This window comes from Pollicipes pollicipes, unplaced genomic scaffold (genome assembly GCF_011947565.3).
Source record: "Pollicipes pollicipes isolate AB1234 unplaced genomic scaffold, Ppol_2.1 Scaffold_4740;HRSCAF=5597_pilon_pilon_pilon, whole genome shotgun sequence".
Lineage (NCBI taxonomy): Eukaryota > Metazoa > Arthropoda > Thecostraca > Pollicipedomorpha > Pollicipedidae > Pollicipes > Pollicipes pollicipes.
Window position 1 is genome coordinate 33,286,102 of NW_023596545.1, and position 21,037 is coordinate 33,307,138.

The 21,037-nt window shown below is 51.8% G+C and overlaps 1 long non-coding RNA gene across 2 annotated transcripts; it reads left to right on the top strand.

The window, feature by feature from the left end:
- Positions 1 to 3,945: 3,945 nt before the first annotated feature.
- LOC119099318 (uncharacterized) lies at positions 3,946 to 21,009 on the top strand. Of its 2 annotated transcripts, none has more exons than XR_005094340.1 (4): positions 3,946 to 3,978; positions 17,860 to 17,940; positions 19,759 to 19,860; positions 20,986 to 21,009. It is a non-coding gene; the product is annotated as an uncharacterized LOC119099318 (long non-coding RNA). The 2 variants fall into 2 exon arrangements; XR_005094339.1 differs by lacking the exon at positions 20,986 to 21,009 and adding an exon at positions 20,527 to 20,547.
- The last annotated feature ends 28 nt before the right edge of the window (positions 21,010 to 21,037 follow it).

The window sequence follows — 21,037 nt, forward strand, 5'->3', positions numbered from 1 at the left end:
AAGTGTAACGACGTCAAGTCCTCATAGATAAAACCTGAACAACGGAAACAGATAAAATATTCGTATGAAGATAATGCTTTTCATGATCTCGCGTGGCAGGTATCACCAGCCAATATTTGATGTGTCCAGACGCTATCTGGCGCCGGTTGTTGCATTGTCGTCAACATGCTTCCTTGTCGAGATAGCTATCAGCGATCGATCCTAGGCTCGATCACACAACGCTTGAGCAATGTGACCTGATTGGCTGTGTTACAAGTCATACATGCGGATGGGTTATCGCCGTTGTTTGATTCAGTGTGTCAAGGGTTACCAATAGCGCTGTGAGCACGGACGCGATTCAGTGTACTGAGCGCTATAGAATCTCGATTCTCCAGCGTCATAGTAAGCAAGGTTGTGATGATAAAAACGCCGAAATGCGCTTCTTGCCTCGCTAACCTAGTGTAGCCCAAGACGGTCATGGCATGCTCATTGCATTATGCGTTAAATCGATTTAGCTATGCACGTGAACTGTCCGATGTCGCTTTTCTACTCAACTCAACCACATAAAGTTCTGTAATAGGAGTCCTTTAGAGCCCCTCATCCGGAGAAGGTGGAAAAACGCCTGATCGGCCAGGCTTCAGGCGCCACTGGATCTCCACTTGCCATCGGTCACTAATCGAGCACCGAATATACCGTACCAATCGCTTGCACGCGGCGACGCTGAAGCGCGTTGCTCGCCGAAAAAAACTGTATTTGCCCGACATCTAGCGTTTAGTTTTAATACTGCTAGTTACACAATGAACAGAAGAGGCTCTAGCTGTCGAGATCCTTGAGAGATATATTTTAGGACAACAAACCATTTCTTTGTGGACGAGCAGAATTCGGGCTGCAGTCAGAGTTGAAAGTACGCGACCATTAAAAACAACGCGTACGGAAAGATTGCCCCTGGCAACGAAACTTTAAATCCCACACAAGGTGGCTAAGGGGCACACGGCGGCGTCATGGGTTGTTTCAACGTCGGTAATTCGGTCCTGCGCCGAACTTTATGAAGCTACGCGCCGTTCCACCCCGATTTCCAGAGCACGAACATAGTAGATACATCAGAAGCACATACTGTGCTCAATATCTTACCTAAGTTAGAAGATAACTGGTCGGGCCCAGATCATGGTGAGTCTATGGGCCAGCTTCATCAGGCGTAGTTTTTGTTACTACTTGCGTGCATATTTTTTACTTCAAGTGTAGCTTGGCCAACAAGTCTTCCGATGTTGTAAGGACGAATAAATCCGCAAGTACTGGTAACGAGTGTGTGATATGCAAAAACCCCATAATCACAATAGTAGTATGCTTATCATCAGCATGCGTTCGGTATGTTGGGCCGGGAAACTGCGAGTACCGCTCCCTTCCAGATTCCTGAATGCTTTCGGCCGCGTTTGAATCAAAACCAGTCCAGGCGTGCTGACAGAACCGTCACGGCGAAGACAGCCGGGGTACGGGCCGATTTCAACGTGCTGACAACCGCATGTGCCATGCTGGAATCGGCGACGGGCCATGACATTCAGCGCATGAAATCCAAACATCCAGGTACTGAGTACATTTTATGCTTGTGAAGTCAGCCACGTATGCGTATTCGGATTCAAATATGACCACAGACGGCGACTATACTGACTTCACTGATAGCCTCATCGGGTATTCACGAATAAATCAGAGTTGAGTGAAGTTGATATAGCCCTGTGTAGTTCAAACTGTTTGAATTCTTAATGTCATGCGGTATTTTGCACATTTGCCTTGACTGGGCAAGACGAACAATTTAACGACTGATTGACATTTGCAATCAGAAGTGGCGCCGACTATAGGTTGTGCCGCCAGATGATGTCACATTATCATTGATGCAAATTCCTCTGTTTTTTTTCGAAATCATCTTCAGAACCTGTTCTTTGCTTGGTGGTGGCATTTCAACGAACTGAATCCCAAAATTTCCTTACTTAATCTGAAGATTTGAAGGACTTACAACTTGAGGTAATCGAGAACTAACCTGGCGTTCAAGACTCTGCGCGCCAAAATTGTGGAAAACCGCCGTTCTGCGACGCGCCCTAGGTTCTGTACGCATCAGATCTTGCCTCCGATCTTCATCAGTACCTGTGCGAACAGCAAGTGACAATGTCACCCCTATCATCAGTCATCGTGACTATCATTTGCCGGTATTTTCCGTAAGTTGTTCAGTGTATTTGTGAAAAATATGGACATAGATAAGACGGTAGAAATAGCCTCATTCCTCGTAGAAAATCAGAAGAATGGAGAGATAGACGCGCTGACATTTCGGCCAGCATCCCTTTATCTTACTTTAAACCCGGATAATGGGGACAGAGATATGTTGATATTTCGGCAACATGCTTTCATCTTTGCCTTCATGCCTTCTGCTATTCGCTTGGACAAAGACATGTTGCCGAAATATCAACGCATCTAAATCTCCATTCTCCTGGTTTTTCCACTAGGAATAAGGTCATAACTACTGTCTTAATATCCTCCGTGGTCAAATCCTGAACGTTAGTTTACATGAAGCAAAGCATTAAACGCTTTGCCAGATGCACTCTCAAAACCGCTGCGTCATAAATCAAAATAATCGTTGTACTGATATGTTCTGGTAGTTGCAATGGTCACTCAATGCTGAGGCCGCGCCAGGCTAAGCTTGGAAAACCGTTCACAAATATTGGTAGTGTCGCGTAGTGACCTCCGATGACATTGCATTGCCCAGTGGAAATAAATGGTAGCTTCATTGATCTCCATCATCTTCACTCTGCAAACAAACGCAAGTTACGGAGACACGCCGAAAAATGGTTTGATTTTGTTTGACGCTACCTGACAAGTCAACCGTGAGGGATTTTTCCCGCAAATAACGTTTAAAAATCGTCAGATCACCTACGAAGCTACAGCCCTGGTTGGTTTCTTGCCGTTGCACTTCGGTTGTGGAGTCAGCAAATACCCTACCAAACCCCGGTGACATCAGAGGCGGTGAAATACTTAGAGCCCGCAGGGGGGGGGGGGGAGGAGGAAAGGAGAGATGTGATATCGGGTGAGGAAGATGTGATAAACGCCACAACAGGTGTGATTGCGTGTGCGTGAGTGCAACACAGGGATGGGCCCGTGTCTCCTGTTGCCACCTCACACATCATGAATACACCCATCCCCTTTTCACAGGATGCACGGTTGCCTCATCGAGAGCTTCCTCACACCGCGCGGTGTGAGGAAGCTGCTCGGCCGGGCCTCGTCGGCCTGCCGCGCCTCTTCGCTTGGCCCTGCTCCTCAAATGATCAACAGGTCGTTTCGCAACAGTTGCATCTCAGCGCGCGAGGCGGTCTTTTGACCCGGTTTTGACCCGCCTCCTCCGCCCCCCCCCCCCCTATCCGACTCTCGTCGCTGGCGATGCGTCGGGCGCGCCGTCGGCCGCGGCGCGCCACGCCGCCGCTTTGTGCCGAGCAGGGCCGGAGGCGGCCGGGCCGCTGGCCGCCGGCCAGCCGGCCCGTGGCCGTGGACGCGGTCAGCGCCCCCGCCCCGCCGCAGGTCAGCATGTGACCGCGTGACCGGACCGCGACACGGTCACGCCGTCACGCGCTCACGCGAGCTCGGAGGCTCCGGCCGCGTGCGTGCGCCGGCGCTGCTATCGACGACGACAGTGTTGTCGCGTCGGAGGGGCCGGGGCCGGGGCCGGGGGAGGGGAGGGGGAGCGTGTCGAAGCGGCCGTTATTTTGGCCGCTGGCTACAGGGCGGCGGTGGACAGCGCGTTTCAGTGCGCCCGCGCTCGCCGCAGCGGCCGGGGCCGCGCCCGCGCGCCGCGCCGCGGGGGGTCGCCGTGTGGGGTGCCGCGCGCGGATGGGGTGCGGCGGCGAGTGCGCGCAGCCGGCGGCGTGATGTGAGGCACCTGCGCCCACCATGAGCCAGCGCCAGCCGGCCGTTCCGCCGCACACACCTCCTATATGCTCTACGGCAGGAAGACCTCGTGCAGTAAGTGGCTGGCGGCCCCGGACTGGATGTGGGTCGACGCCGCCTGAATTGTAGGGGTGACTCTTGTGACGTTTGAAACAATGGCTGAATTAGCTTCGGGTGAGTTATTATGTCGTGTTGCATACAACAACTGCAGGTGGACCCTTAGCATACTCGCTGAATTTGGCTGCTCGATTGGAACGCACTCACAGAAGCACTGACAATCGCTGTGTGCGATTGTTAGCACGTGCTGATATAGTATTCAAATTATCAAGGAGCGTTCTCTGTCACAATCTGTCAATTCCTAAGCAGCACTTCGCTTTCAGCGCGTGCGACAGCAACCAGACCGACCATGTTTTTCATCGACCCTGAAAATCGATAAGAGCATGAATGAAAGCATTACGGATGCACTCAAACTTCTATCATTATTCAAAATCACGTGATTTCCTCGCGGCCAATTGGAAGCGGCCTTTACACAGGTCGCGATAACCTCTGCTGCGCCCGCAGCGGTGCGACCGAGCTGAGATCCAAGTGAGGACAGGCACCACATATGAGGTCAGCTGACGGGCGCGGTCTGGACGGCGATTTACCGCAGTTGGTCTGCCGAGGGCGACTGTTGAGTGACATGACGGATGGGACTCGCTTTATTAGTGCTGACGGTGGCGGCGAGGAATCCCTGTGGAAATAACCGCGGGCTTTGCGCGGATATGCTCTGTCTGTAGTGAAGAACGAATCCCGCCTAAGAAGCCCGGGTTTTATTCATTGTAAAAAGCTTCATACTGGCGCCGAATGAAAGCGTGTTGCATCTCCTGCGGAGTTTAGTGCCTTGAAAAGAGATGCACTGTCTTAAGAGTTCCGTTCAAGTCATCGATCCCGTAAGCGACCAGACAATGGTGGAGCTTTGTACCTCCATAGAGAAGCATGGTCTCTATTCACACCAAGGTATCTCTGGAATTTGGCTTGCGTGAGGCACGAAGCGGGGCCCAAATCGCCCAAAACGCCGCTGACAAAAAAAAACGGCAAAATCTCATTTTCCTATCTCACCATGTGATGATCGGCGTGGAGGTCCTGCCCTGCGCCCTCTCCCAGTTCGATGTCTGGCGCGGTGGTATGCCTGCCAGCCACGACTTCACGCGGTCTTCTGCCGCGACTCTTTAATTTTTCAGACATGCTGCGTGTCCCTGATCAAGAGCCGTTATCGTCCGGGCTGTGGCGTTATCACATTGCGTTGGACCTGCCTGGTCGTTAACTGGCCTGCGGAGATTAAAGTAATCAGTTTGATCCCCAAAACAGCGCAGAGCGAAATGCGTTGGGAAATCGGCTTCTAGTCTCTGATGAGATCGCCGCTGGCGGCTCGGTTGTGAACATTGACTGCAAAAGTACATTCAAATTGTAAATGAAAATCGCCTTTCCTGTTTGATGCTGGACGTTTTTGGGTCTGAGATCAAATATTCAACATTTGTGTGTTTTGTTTTGAATACAGCAATGTACACAAACTACCAGCCGGATTGTTTGATACTGCAAAACATAACACCGCCTCGGTATATATAGCTACCACATGGCATATAACATCCACCGCCGCCGCGCGCGCCGCTGACAGTGATTGGACTCTTATTTTTCGGGGCCGCTGCGAACCACAAAACTGTCACGGTCATTCAGTGGTGGCATTTGTCACGCATATTAAGTGACCACCCTCGAGACGACGCCGGTGCCCGGCGGGGGGTGACACGGGCTGTCCATCACGATGGTGACGGACAATCTGGTCACGCAGTGGTGACCGCGAATTCCGCGGGGCCGCGCCCACCGCGACCGCCGCGACCGCCGCGGGCGACGCGGGCGCCGCAGCCTTCAAGGTCGGAGGGCCCCCGCGCCTCGTTTTACGCGGGAGAGACGAAAGCGCGCGAAGTAATAAGCCAGCGAAGGGTCTCAAGGTCACGTTGGCAGGATGCTGAAGAAGAATGGACAGAAGTCATGAGAGGTTGCTTTGAGTACGGCATGCCACCCCGGGTAGACCATCTCACATAAACCGACAGCAGTATGTACAGATGTGCTTTATTTCCCTAACGGAGGAGGGATTTTGCGGACAATATGTCGGGCACTGGCAGCAAACCTGTGCAAGTACCTTTCTGATAACGTTTGCTCAATGGGAAAATGTTCTCGGGAGCGTGCAGCACATGCTCGCGATCTCCGTATCCCGGAAAGGGGAGGCTGACTTCTCGGGCCTTCCTCGCCATATTTCAGCTAGCGCCCCACTATCTAAAGAGGACCTGCTTATCGGACCAACACGCTTACAGCGCCCATGAATGAAGCGGTTTTTTTATTTTTTTTTTTTTTTTTTTAAAGCAATGTCTTTTATTTGGTTTGGTTGGGATCAGTTTGGCTGGGAGCCATTGGAAGCTTTGGAGGTCAGGGCTAACTGCCATGGCTGGGCCCATAGGGACATGGCGTTGCGGGGATTCTGGAGGAGTAGATGAGTGAGGACAGAGTGAAGGACAGTTTCTCTGAGTGTGTGTGAAAACGGCTTGCAATATCTATTTCTTGATGAATTGCAAACTCCGTTGCCAACTCTTGGTGTTGCATTGTGGTTTCAAATATCTCCAAATGACGCTCTTATGGGTTCAGAGTTTTGCGACCGGCCGAGCTCCCGTCATGCGCTGCTAAAGCTACGGGGCGTTCGTCGACTGGCGCGTGAATCCTTCAGTTTAACGTTCCGGGTGCCAGCTGGGACGCCTCAGGCGCCTCCGACCGGGATTGATGCGCTCCATAGAACGTTTATCTACGGCGCTAGAGACGTGGCGTTTCTCAGGCATCGACGGCTGTGAATGGAGGCCTGTTCTGGCGCCTCAGACCGTACCAGCTGCCCCAGCGGCAAGGCTGTAACCTGGCTGTGAACCCGGCCTTGCCTGCGCACTGTTTGGCACCCGATAAACTAGCATTCCGCCCATCAGCCGGACGCATGCCAATTCCGCCGCCGCCGCGCCGCGGGGCGCCGCAGCAAGCTCAAGTTCGCCTGCGCCGCGCCCGTCTCCAACGACACCGACGTGGCTTAACGGTAAACTCACAATGGCGGCGGATAAACAGAGACCGGCGCAGTCGCGACCAGACGGGGGACCACCGCGGAGCAGCTGGCCGTCTGCGCCCTGTCTCGAGACGCCATCCAATCAGCGCGGCGGGGAATGCGGTGTGATGGGTTCATCGTCCGTCAGACCCAGCTTCATTCGAATGGTCATGAACTTTCCAGGCCACTGTTGAAGAATGCACGTCCACATTTCCTTCCTCACTCAATGCCCCATTCTTCATCCCGCATGGCCCCGTTGATACGGGGCAAGCTGCTTACGCCAGCCGCAGGAATGTAGCTTATGGGGGGGGGGGAGGGGGAGTGATAGGACGAGGAACATGCCCCCTTGAATCAAGAGGTTTGCACTAGGTGCAGGGCAATTTCGCAGCTCAATGCAAATTCGCAGGAATTGGGAAAGATCTGACATTTGTCCCCCTCCCACCTCCCATGGCAAAGTTTCGTGCCTGATCAGCCATGAGCGGACCTGTTTATGGATGGCAGCTCTCTGACGACTTACTGCACGAAGGAAATCCCAGCCGAACCAGAGAGGCTCATTCCGCTCGTTCCAGGGGCTTCGCCACACCACGTTAGTCTTAAGGCTCTTCCCCCAGGACAATGGGACCGAGGGCGATGTCAGGCAGAAGATTTCGGAGGATTTGGTCAGCGCCTGTGCTCCATTTTCAGTTGAGTCATCATCACGCGGGGTCGAGGTGCCAAGGTTAAGAGGTTCGACCTTAGGTCATAAGGTGGAGTAAGATGGCCGACCAGACTCCATCCTGAAGAGATGGCCAAGGATGGTTCCCCTGGGAGAGATCGCCAGTGGTGCTCAGTCTTGAGATATCTACCACCAGGACTGTATTTTGGAGACGTCATGACCAACGCTTCCCCGTGGGAGGCAGTCACCTTATCTTATCGCATGTTCCATCTAAGGGGGAGACGGTTACATCACTGCTCTATTTTGGTAATCGTCATCTGGCAAGGGGGGAGAGAGAGAGAGAGAGAGGGAGAGAGAGAGGAGAGAGAGGGGTGAGAGAGAGAGAGGGAGAGAGAGAGGGGGAGAGAAAGATAGAGAGAAGAGAGAGAGAGGAGGGAGAGAGAGAGAGGAGAGAGAGAGAGAAAGAGAGAGAGAAAAGAGAGAAGAGAGGAGGAGAGAAGAGGGAGAGAGGAGATAGGGAGAGAGAGGAGAGGGAGATAGAGGAGAGAGAGAGAGGGGAGAGAGAGGGAGAGAGGGGAGAAGAGAGAGAGAGAGAGAGAGAGAGGAGAAGAGAGAGAGAGGAGAGAGAAGAGAGAGAGAGAGAGAGAGAGAGAGAGAGAGAGAGAGAGAGAGAGAGAGAGAGAGAGAGAGAGAGAGAGAGAGAGAGAGAGAGAGAGAGAGGAGAGAGAGAAGAGAAGAGGCCATCGGCGACAATGGTGATATATGACGTTTTTAAGTATTAATTATTTTGCGCGGCACGCAAAATAATTTAATGCTTCTCGTCACAACCGTGAACCGCGCAGTTGCCGTTCGCCAAGGAACGCACAGCCTTCATCCTGCTGGAATGTGATTGATTAAGTTCGTCCGTTTGGTCTGAGTGCCATCATGACGCTAAGTAAATGAGAGCAGCAGCCCTCATTTACCACCAGAGGGAAGGAAAACGGCTCGGTCATTAGTTGAGATGTCGTGAGTCATACGGGCGCGGATCCTCAGACCTTCCAGAGCGGGTGCGAGACTACTGCAGGAGTAGGGAATGTGCGCTCCTACACAAACCGAATTATTTGTGTCGTTTGAGGAGAGCTGCTTGTTGCCCGTGTCGATCACAGTGTGGCTTAAGCACATGCAAATAATGTATCCGTTCTTTCATTAAAGGAAATAACCCACGTTCTTTACTTTTCACTCGTTTTTACAACAGACTCATGCGATTTGATAGACAACACCAGTTTTCTCAAAACCCTTCTAAACAGCTCGGAATTTCGGTCTAAAGTAGCCGATCCTGCGCGAGAAATCCCATTTGACTCCATGCTCACTTCTATGACAGTAGTAGCTTTCATTTGCCATGCTTTTTTCCAAAGTGAGCGCTCTGAAATGTTTACAGCACACTGATGTATAAAATGCTTGTGTAATAGGTGTAATATGGTACACAAGCTTAAAACACTCGGTTTAGGACAAAAATATATGCAAACATGGAGCTATCATCCTGCCAATTCAACAGAACGTTTCATAACGGCTTGATTTCTTCCATATGGCATGCACCACAGTGACTCTTTTCAAGGCGCACTTCGGCTTTGGGAATGGGGAGTATGGTGTGATCCAATTGACGCACTGGTTTAAAACTTCAACCAACCAAACTTCTCGGTAACAAGACCTTGGCTGCTGGGCCAATCACAAGCGTTTTTTTAATTGGCAGCAGTAGATGCGTGCACGATGGTTGCCATGACGACGGTAGTGACCACTGCATGAGTGTTGACAGCGTAATTTGGACTCGAAAATATGTAACACTGATGTTCTGATTATGTCCTGACGGTGCATCTCAGCATTCAGTGTTGTTATCAGGAGTAAATGGCCCTGAGATTTCACAAGAGTGTGGTTTTAAAATATACCCCAAAACTGGGACACTTCCTGTAAGAAATGGGTTAGCACTGATTCTGCCCGAGTTGATCAGATGGCCAGCAACAGCAAGAAATACGGTGTCCAGTTGTAGAAATCAATGTCTTGCGGCATGGTTTTGACGTTTGATGTTTGATGTTTATTTTCGATTGCGGACATGAAACGGTACATTATATGGTGAGTGGATTGGCGCATAAGCGGAACGCTTAAACCTGAGTGTCTTTCCCAACAATAGCGAGATATGGCCATCGCCGCCAGGGAACCCATGACCCCACCGCCCACTCGTCAGATCTGTAAGCCGTCCCGGGCCGGACGTCCGCCGCCGGCCCGGGACGGCTATATGTGTAAACCGGAGCGGCGGGCGGACGCCCGGCCCGGCAACGCCACCCCAGTGGCCCGTCTGCTGCCCGCCGCCCGCTGAAAGTTTTTAGTGCGAATCGCTTGGTCTGAAAAAGAAATGCGTGGAGAATATTTGCTATCTGCTTGCCCAGTGCAATCTTGTAAACCGTTACCTCTGAGGTGGATACTTAATTGCACGTTGTGAGTAAACTCGTACAAGTTTGGAATGATACAATCTGTTCTACGTCGCACTGAAAATTCGGATTTCATGATAGCGAGGACACTTCAATACAAAATGTTTAGGGTCTTCATATGGATAGCCACACAAGCAAGGGGGACTAGGCGTAGTTGGATTTTGAATTTCGGTATATAGTAATGGTAAACGCGCAGAGACCAGCATTCCAAGCATGCATCTAAATGTTGCTGCTGTGAGTACCAGAGTGCCCCGGTTTGATCACCTTATTGAATCTACCTTATTCTAAACCATAAGGCCTTGCTGTCAACTTGAATGGTAATGCCTAGTGGAAGTGAATAGCGGGTCACAACTCCAAATACGGAGGGTGACTACACCTCGACCAGTGACCCCAGTGACCCAGCCCGCGTAAGTGAATAGCGGGTCAAACTCCCAAATATAGACTGGTAATTACACCTCAACCAGTGACTCCAGTGACTCAATCCGCGCAAGCCTGGAATTCCACTGGTAAGACGATCACCGATTCACCCAAATCTTCGCAGTTACGAAGCATTGTCAAGTGGAAGTCACTGATCTGACAATATCGTTGCTCGCCAGGATGGGCGGTTCTTTTTAACTGTGGTTTACATCAGGCGATTATAAATATATTGACGGAAGGGATTCCATGCCGTTGTATTTTGGCATTCTTTGCTTCACACCAAAAATGTTGAGAAGAGAACTGCGTAAAATCTAGATAGTTTTACATGTACGTGGTCATGCGCATTACTCTTTCCTCCGTCTTAATTTTTTTGTAGAATTTTAAAAAAAATAATTTCTAGAATTTGCGTTTTTACTACGACGTTAACAGTGAACAACATCGCATCTGATGTATATTGCCGTTGACCACACACAATGGAAGCAATGCCTTACACATTGCCGCTTGGTGGAACAAGTCACATTAAATAAACGACAAAGGGTAGGCACGTACACACCCACTACAGTAACAAAGAAACCGCTCCAAAAATCCAACACAGATGCACGTTAAAAATTGAATCACTGATCATTACTTAGTTGGCCACTTGTATAGAATTCCAGCCATACCCGTCCACTCCGCGACTCGTCGAGCGCGCGTTTGAAGCCGGTCAGTTTACGTTCACTCACGCGCTGTTTACCGCCGGGAGGAGCGGCAGCCGTCAGACGAGCACCTCCGCACAATTAGCAGCGGCCCCGCCCCGCGGCGTCGGCTGGGAGGCGCCGACGACGGCCCTCGGCGCCGGCTGCGGTCCCGCGGCGTCTGTCAGTGATTGGTGCGTGTGGGACCGGTCAGGGGGCGGGGCGGCGGTCAGTGGAGGCGGCCCGAAGAGGAGTGTGGAAGGCGCTGGACCGACGCGGTCCCGCAGTGGGGCAGCGGGCGTGGCACTGACGACCCGACGGGACGGGTCTCCGATGCGAGTGACAGGTGTTATCCTCGGTGTGACAGATTCCGCCCGCGGAGACCGACAAAACTGGCATCGGAGGGCAGCGGACTTTGCTCCGGGGGTGACAGACCCCATCTGTGAGTGATAGAACAAACAGCAAGCCTCAGCTTCGAGGAATGAACGAAAGTGAAAAAAGAAAGACGGACGAGAGGAATGTGAGGTGCCGTTTTGAATTCGAGAGAATTGTTGAACATGCATTGCGAATTAGCTGATAATAGACAGTGATCAGACGACCCACGTCAATGCACTCGCGCTGTGGATAGGGCGTCCTCCTGTGATCACTTGCGCCCGGTTTTTGTCGAGCTTTTTCTCGCTGGGTCAGTTGCTGGAGGACTGACTTGATATGCCCGCCGTGGTGACGGATGGAGATCTTTGGGCACGACGGGAGGCCAAGCCCTTTCTATGAATTAAAGAAGGCTAGATGTCTTGAGGAGAGCGACAGATTTACAATTCCAAGGGATTGTATGGGCTTTTAATTATTTTCACAACATTGAGGCAGGGTGCATACAAAGGTCTCCAAAAGCCCTATCCTTAGGAGGCATGTAGTCCCTTATCAAAACCAGGAGCAACAGAGATCGTGATTTCCTCGGTAGCACCAAACGCAACTCTCCTAAAAATTTGCCACATCTCTCCTGGGGATTAGCCATCCTCCCCATCAACGCAGAGCAAGAGACCTCCTCAGTCGTCCTCCCCGACAAGAACAAGAGCGCCTCCCTTCCCAGAAGGCCCAGTGCTGCCCTCCGCCAATCACGGGCACGCCCTTTTTCCCGTTTCAAACGTCCTCTCGCCGAGGAAGCAACATGAGCAGGAAGCCGAGGAGCAACAGGAAGCACCCGCATCCACGGGAAGACACAAAATCTCATGGCCGTGGGGAGCCCAGACACGCCCTCCCAGAAGACCGCATCCTTTCCCTCTCAACAGAGCCCGCGACTACCCCTCCCAGGGTAGCCATGGACCATCCTCCTCCCTAGTTGGCGCCCACAGGCCTCCCCTCGCAGGGGCCCCACTCGCGCACCGAGTGCGCATCGATCGTCGGCGGCGTTAACTGCTTTGCTCGGGACTGGCGGCGCGGCGACCGAGATTCCGTGATACGCGTCGTCGGACGCGCGACGCGACGCTGGGCCGGTTTTCGAGCCCAGACGCTGGTCGGGCGGCCGGCCGACCGCGGGAACCATGATCAGGATTGCTGGCCGCGAGCGGCACGCGCGGCATGAAGGCTGAAGAAGTACCGCAACTCGGCGTCTCTGCACCGCAAACGGACGTCTCGAGCATTTGGCTACTGCTCGTCGAGGCGGTTGAGATTAGGAGCACTGCGAGGGCGGCAGGCAGCCCCCCCCCCCACACGCGCGCTAGCGCTCGCTCGAGGTCGGGGATTGTTGTGCGACTGGGCGAAGTGGTATGAGTGCAGGGCGATGTGCATGTGTGTGTGTGTGTGTGTGTGGCGATCCGTTGTGTGTGTGTGCGTGCGTGTGTGCATACGCTGCGTGTATATGTGCGTACGTGTCTGCGTGGGTGACACAACTAGTCCGTTTCATTTTACCTGACTGTTTGTCCTTTGTGTGCTGCAAATGTGTAAACTAAATGCATTTCGTGTTGTCACTTACCATATTCTCGCTTAATTTGCTCATGATAGGTGCACACGGGCTCTGTAAACGTGAAAACTTTCAAAATCAATGTTTTTAAAAGAACAGATGAGAACGGATCTTGACATTTGATTACTCGCTTTATTTGCGGTTCCCAGCCCATGCACATCACTGCTGCGTCTCAAAGAGGAGGTACGCGGGTGATAAACTTCTTGTACGCTTAACTGGACTTTGCTGTTTGAAATCGCGCCGAGCTCTTTGTGGAGGTTACCGTAACCTCCATTATTTGAAACACGTCTCCAGAAGAAAATAATTTGGAGAACGTTTTCAAAAACAGATGTTGGAAAGCTTCTGTTCCTGGAAACGTGCTCGAGCGGATTTTACGCACATATCTTGTTTGCATTTTGCACAAATGTCTGATGTGCGAATTGTCTGGTGAAGTTTTACCTCTTGCTTGAACGTAAGTGTTTTTGTCTTCTAAGCATTATCAAAGGTCAAAGGTCAATATATACCTCTTGATTTGAAACGTCAGTTTTTGTCTTATAAGCATATATCAAAGGCTGTGTGTAAGGGGTTCATTCATTCACTGATGGAGACAGTCATCATTTCATAGTTTCCCGCATACGCACGAGGTGCTGCGACTGCACCATCGGACTCCACCCAGTGCACCGCCCATAATAGGCCCATATATATACCTCAGTGTGCTCTCTACGATTCTTAGAAAAGGTTAGCTTGCACACAGCTAACGGAGTATTTGAATGCGACAGCGCTTGCTGCATCCATCCAGTATGTCTATAGGCCACGCCACTCGACCGAGGACCGCTGTGCACGCCGCAGCGAACGCCTGGTCACCAACGCTGACGGCGGTCTGATATCGTCGGTAACGACAATCGATTTGTCAGAGGCGTTCGATAGGTCGATCACGACGTCCTCCTCACCAAGCTGCCTTGGTATGGCGTTTACCGATGTGGGATGGTTCCAGGAGTTATTTAAGTGGCCGAGTACAGATGGTGCGTGGAGGAGCGGCTCACCCTTCTCATTTCGTGAGGTGTATCCCAAGGCTCGATCATCGGTCCAATTTTGTTCATTTTGCTTACCAACAATTTGTATGAGTACTTGACTCATGGCCGCATCATCTCCTACGCTGACGGCACTACGCACGTCGCCACCCCCCCCCCCCCCACCCCCCACCCTTGACTGGACCGGGTCTCGCCGACCTCAAAACCAGACTGAAACTTACCATGCGTGAGCTTAAGAGATGGTTCAGTCCCAACTTTCTACAAATGAACAAAACAAAAAATGCTTTTATGCTCGTTGGGTCAAGGCAAAATCTAAAAAAGTCAGCTGACTTTCACTTTGAAGTAAACAGTTCGACTATGCATGCCTCAAGTGGCATTAAATTTCTGGCGTCATAGTTTGTCTTCCTTTGGCCTGGCAAAGGGCGCCAATGCCTCGATAGCCGTGAAAAAATGCAATGCCATTCTCAATTCTCTGGGACAAATTCCGTCATTTACCTTATTTCTGATCTTCTCAACATCATCATCCAGGCGTATGTGTTTCCCTTATATCATGTGCCACCTGTGCGTGTGGGGTGGGGCGACCAAGAGCCAATTACACAAAGTTCAAAAGCAATCAACTTTGCTGCAAGAATAATTACCGGCTCCAAAAAGCGTCATCGTGCAACTCCTGCCCTAAATTCCCTTGAATGGCCGAGGATCGATGTCATGGCGGCGCGCCGCGACGTGATCAGAGTGTTTAGGGCGCTGAAGGAGGAGGCGCGCCTCACGAGGTCCGCGCGCTTTTTTGTGCCACGCGCCGCTGTTTCCACCCGTAAAACGCGCCTCAAAAGAGGTGGTCTGTTCCTGCGTGGACACCGATTGAATGCCACGCAGACGGCGTTTTCGCATCGAGCCGCAGCTGCCTGGAAACGCCTACCATCCTACGTGTGAAGCCACAACATTGAGCACGTTTAAGACCGTCACATGTGATGTAATTTTCTTTACCACTGACCTTTGACCGCTGCCAATAGTCCATTGATATATCTGTTTTCAGCTCTTTGACCATTGTTCGTATAATTTGATTTCACCATTGCCCATATCATTTTATTGTATACCTGCTGTGCCCACCTATTTTCACTGCACATATATGCAACATGAAAATGGCCTTGATCTGAGACCATAACAGCCACCATGCAGATGGTTTTCAATATGATGATACTGATGCCCACCTGATCTTCTCCACTGTGCGTGGTGGGCTTCGCATAGGCTGCTCCGCTTGCTCCCCGCAGCTTGCCAGAGGGAGGAGCTCGCTCTCCACCGCCAATATCCCGCCGTAGGGCGCCCATTAATGGAACTCTGACGTATAGTGGACCAAGCACCGTCCGCCATGCGCCTTCCACGCCACCGCGATGGCGTTAAAGCGTGACGCCCCTATGACCGGGGTGGTGTTGATGCATTTCCAGCATCCCTCACAATGCTGCTGGCCTAATATTGCTCGCTGCGGGACGCGGGAGGAACCTTCAGAGGACGCTGCTTGGGGCTTCTGCCTGTGAGGGTGGCATTGCCGCCTATGATGTTTGTGGGAGCCAATGGTTTCCCGGCGGCTGTCCCTTAGTCAATCTGGCTCAGCAACGGCTGATTGGGCCTTGAGTGTCCAGCTCGTCAAATACACGCATACCAAGTGCTAATGACCTACCTAAACACGCCCGCGGCCGGAATGCAGCGAGCGTTTGCTGTAAGGCGTTCAGAAGAGCCGCTGTTCATCCGTCCTGCAGCCCGTACTTGCCGTCAGAATGTTGTGCTCTCCGTCACACGAGGGCTCCACCGCTGAGCTGGTGCGGTTGGCGCCGGCGTGCAGCGCCGCGTCAGGCCGGCGCCGGCGTGCAGCGTCCGCGTCAGGCCGGCGCCAGCGTGCAGCGGCCGCGTCAGGCCGGCCCAGCGTGCAGGCGCCGCGTCAGGCCGCGCCGGCGTGCAGCGCCGCGTCAGGCCGGCGCCAGCGTGCAGCGCCGCGTCAGGCCGGCGCCAGCTTCAATCGCAACCATGTCGTCGCTGGCTCGTTAGGAGCTGCCGCTTCCGCCCCAGCTATCGACACGCACGCGATCGCCGGGTGCCGCTCTGGCGGTGGGTGCCCGGCTCAGAAATGGACCAGGTGCGGACCGAATGGCAGTTCTGCTGCGCCCCGTGAGCAGCGACGGCCATGGGAGAAACCACGGGAGGAGGGGCATGTCCCCTCTAATTTTTACGAAGCGCGATTTTGTCTCCTCCAATGTTGTCCATAGAGTGCACGTTTTTAATTGTTCTGCATTCAAAATGCATTTTTCAAGTCGTTCCCTCCAGATTTCAGTTCAACCTCCCCCTCCAACTCTGATTTACCCCTTCTCCAATCTCAGAGACGTGGTTACACACACTGTGGCGGCAATAATTCAGAGAAGGGGAAAACAGTGGCGTAGCCAAGGGGCTTTTGGGACCATGCCCTCCCTCCTCCTAGAAGTAGAAGCAGAAGTAACAGGTAGAGAAGACCTCCTTAGGCCTGCCGGGGCCCAATGGCGGCTTAAACGGTTGGCGAAACGGCCGGTTAAGCGGCACTTGTGGCAGCCTAAGACGCCACAAGACGCATATGTAAGACGCAGCCTAATAAGACGCAGCCTAAGCCGTATGGCGACGAAAAACATACAAAAGTAGTCCCTCGGGACATCTATATGGGATCTCAAGCATGAAAGGTTCTCCAGATCCAAGAAAGGAACTCTTTTGCGACAAAATAGGTCCCCATTGGTGAAACGTCACCCACAACTGAAAGTAAACCCCTAAGCCCGATTTGGCCCCTCCTGAGCGAACTCCTGGTTACGCCGCTGAGCAAGAGGACCTGCGTATAATGTCCGAATGTGACAGGTAATATGAACGTAAATGGGTATGACATGTTCCACATTTTACAGGTTCGCCGGGAAAGCCAGGAAAGGTTTCTGACTGCTACACACGTTTCTAAGCGCGTCATGAATCTTAGATAGATAAATGGATAGATATTACATCGAAACATGTGAATATTACATGTGTGGTATTCGCGTCAGTTATCATTGCGACACTACAGTTGTTTACTCTGACGGACGTACGCTGCAAATAAAACTGCTCTTATGCTACAAGGGCAGCCATATCATATTCCAGTGCTCTACCAACCGAACAAGTGAATATAAAGTGGCCTGGAAAGCTAACGCATATGTGCTAATGCCTCATGCTAATGTTCTAACTCAATGCTAATTTCAGTCTTACCTAATCATCTGCGGACAGAGCCACGTGCTAATCCAACCTGATTCGTCACTGCAGCCACGCCGTTGTCGTCCAAATATAGTACTCGGCCATAAACTATGGCACGGTTTTCAGTGCTACCAACTTGGTATACTATGTAGACTTACCCCGCCGGCCCCTAAACATTAGCCAATTGTACACACAAAAAACGAAATCCTGCGGTTGGGTAAATACAGATCCTTACGTAAATCCACACGCATTCTGGGTAAACATGGGCAGCTGAGTCGTCGGTTTTTGTGAAGCTGTATGTTGATGCTACCATTTGTGATTTGAGCAGTATTTTGATATATCAATGAGTATGCATGGTGCCTAGGAACAGTTGTGACAAGCATGCTGACCATTGACTACACTACCATTGATCATCATGTAATGCCAAGGTAAAAATTTCAGCTTACTGCAAACGGGACGCGAAGAGACACACTTGGAAGTACAGAAGCACGATTTGGGAGCAGAAGGCTGACGGGCCGCTGAGTACTTATGCGGCATGCTTGAGACCGATGTTTTGCCGCCTCACGCGGTCACCAACCATATCATTCACCAATCGCACCCACGTTATTCACCGCGCTGTCACCGCACATCCTCCTGTTGGTGCACATCGCATTGGTGCTCGAACGCGCTCACAGCTGGGGTGTCCTCTGTCTGTCGGGTTTATTACGCACTTGCAGCGATGGCATCTCGCGCGCACAGCACTGCACCAACGTCCTGCGGGCATCGCCGAACGTCGCCTTTCCTTCGAGACCCACTCTGGTGGGACTGCGAACTGCATCCCGAGGCAAACTTCAGAGAGACCTTCGTTGGAAAACACTATTACAGTAAACGGTGTTTTATCGTTTTTATGTTGCGCGTCTGTTTTAAATCACGCAAAACATTGAGCAATCAGGAATCCGAGCCACTAAAATGCAGCCTGAAATTGGACAGGCTCAGATCCAGACCTGAAGGCCACAAAAACAAGATTAGTTCAGAACCCCGCTGTTTCTGTGATGGAGCCCCGGATCGAAGACATTTCTGTAGCTGTCATGATGTTTTGCACCAGTTTTAGAATAAAAAACTTTTATTGTGAGAGCCTGAGCCTAGATAAAACACTAAAAGTGGTTAAGGCGGTCATGAATAGCATCGATGCGCAAAAAGGGACAGATCTTTCGTGATGCCAATGATAGTTCTGCTGCTGTGCTTTTGATTGAAGAAGCCTCTCTCAGGACTGTCTGTTGCGCATACTGGCATGGTAAACCTGTGATTGGTCGGCACGACATGATTCAAAGTACCAAAAACCAATCAAGCGCGAGCGCTTATATTGCAACCACGGTTACTTTGCAACCGCCTGTTAACAACTCTAGCAGCAGCAGTGGACTCGTGGCGCTCCAAGCATCTCGAGGGCGGACTGGGCGACTCTAAACACGCTGTGGGCGATCAACGCTGTGTGTATCGAGCTATCGTGTTGAGTTTGCCTGTTTTGATATCTGCGTTTCGGCGCATGTGCAATGAGCTGAAACAATCGCGCGCTTAGATTTAACTAAGCCTTGCGTCCCGTGTGAGAGCATTGAAACGACTCTTTTGGCATGGAACGTCGGCAATGAGTGGTGACATGTGTTGGGAAGATTTCACTCATCAGTCTAAGCAGTGCGATACATTCTCCTCTCGAAGTGCGTTCTTCGTGTCACCGCAGCAGAAAAGTTCGTAAGCTGGACCACGCCTCTGATTTACATGCTTTATATTACGTTATATTCTGCGGCAAAGCCGACAATGTCATGTGAATGGTGCAATATGCTACTGTGCTTGGCTGTGCTGCTCATCATGATGTGGCCTAATCATAATATGGCGGTAATCATAATGCGGCCCAATACTTCGTTGTTGGGATGAGCTGCGTGGTTGGACCATCAGGCGTCAACTTATCGCAAAGTTAGCAATATGCTTGCCAATATACCGTATTCAGCTCACTCATGTTAGGCCAGACTCTTCCCATCGTGTTTCAGCACCCCTCCAGGGTCTCAGTTTCTCACTACATTTCATTGTCTCGGCACCGCACTATGTCCAATGTCCCTCACCACCGTGTTGCAGCACCGCGCCATATTCGGCGACGCAGCACGTTGAAGCATACCGCAACGCTTTGGCAGCCTGCCAAATTCCAGCTTCTTATCGTGTTTCAGCGCTTAACCGCGCTTGGTTGTCTCAACGGGTATTCGTGCATTGCGTTCAGCTGTCAAGTGTGTTTCCGCTTCTCTACCTCACCACATTCGAGCGCCGCACCGCAACATCAGCTCCCCTGCGTTTCAACGCCTCGCCATGTTTCAGCGCACACCAACTTTGACGGCGAGGATGAGGCTGTGCCGACGGCGCCACCCCTGGACGTGCTGGACTCGGTGCCCGGCTACGAGGCGCTCGGGTTCGATGCCGGTAAGCCGCTCCTGTTGGCCGCGGGCATCAGCGGGTACTTCCTCACCCGAGTAGACATCAGCCACACTTGCGCCAGTCGCCCAAGACTTTTGTGTACTGCAAGTCGCTTGGACTAACCTCGCTCCTCGATGGAGCTCCAGACGTATGGTTGCCTTTGGCTGCCGGTTGATGCGGTGGGCTTAAAGACGCAAAGATGCATAGCTCGGCATGCCACTTGATGACATCAGGCGGTCCACCGTCTTTCCACACCAACCTGTTCAACCAACGACGGACCAGGTATACGGAAGCGTCGTACAGTCCGTGCAATGTTTTGTTACATGCCTCTGACAGCGACCACCGTTACATTTACAGTCACTTTGGTCAGACCTCCAAATAAATTTTTAAAAAGCGTCTCACGCTATTGCAATATTTGGTGACGATGTCAACTTTTGGATACTCTTTAATGCATTGGTGCATGCCACATTTTTCTCGAACCGTGAAAATACGTTTTTTATTGGAGGTATATCCGCTAAGATTTCTGCTTCAGCTAAACATTTACGCACCGATTATTGATGTGCTTTGTGCGGTTCTTCGATGTACCTGACAGCATAATACCTACTGATGTGCGCTCATCCTCTTCTCGGGCTAGTCGCTGCTTCGCAATGTTTTACGAACGCTGTTTTCCAGGTATCACATGGAATATACGAGGTATTGATTATATGTATAACACTCCCACTAGTTTATTCGTATCATGTTTCACCCGTCCGCATGACTCTGAGCCCAGCAGGTGATTTTGTTCTCGTATCCACGTTGTCTCATGACACTCTCGTTACCACACCCACACTACACAATCCTTGGTCTCTCGGCGAGTGCTCCGGCAGTAAACTGGCTCGCACAACTTGCATACTCAACGCACATCTGCGTTTTCGAATTTTGCGTAGAAAATGTTGCGTTCATCGTTTCCCTGGTGCGTCCACGCAAGGTCATATCGATATGTCTGCGACTGTTTTGTTCAAGATCACCATTTCTGCGAGACTTCATCCCCCCCCCAATTAGACGCCTCTGACCGGCACTGACCTAGGCTGGCGGCTGCCCCGCGCCCGACCCCCCGACCCCCTGGCTCTGACCTTTGACTCGGCGGCGCAGTGTGCGTGCCGCCGCCGCCGCCGGCAGGCGACATGGGCTGAGCCGAGCACCG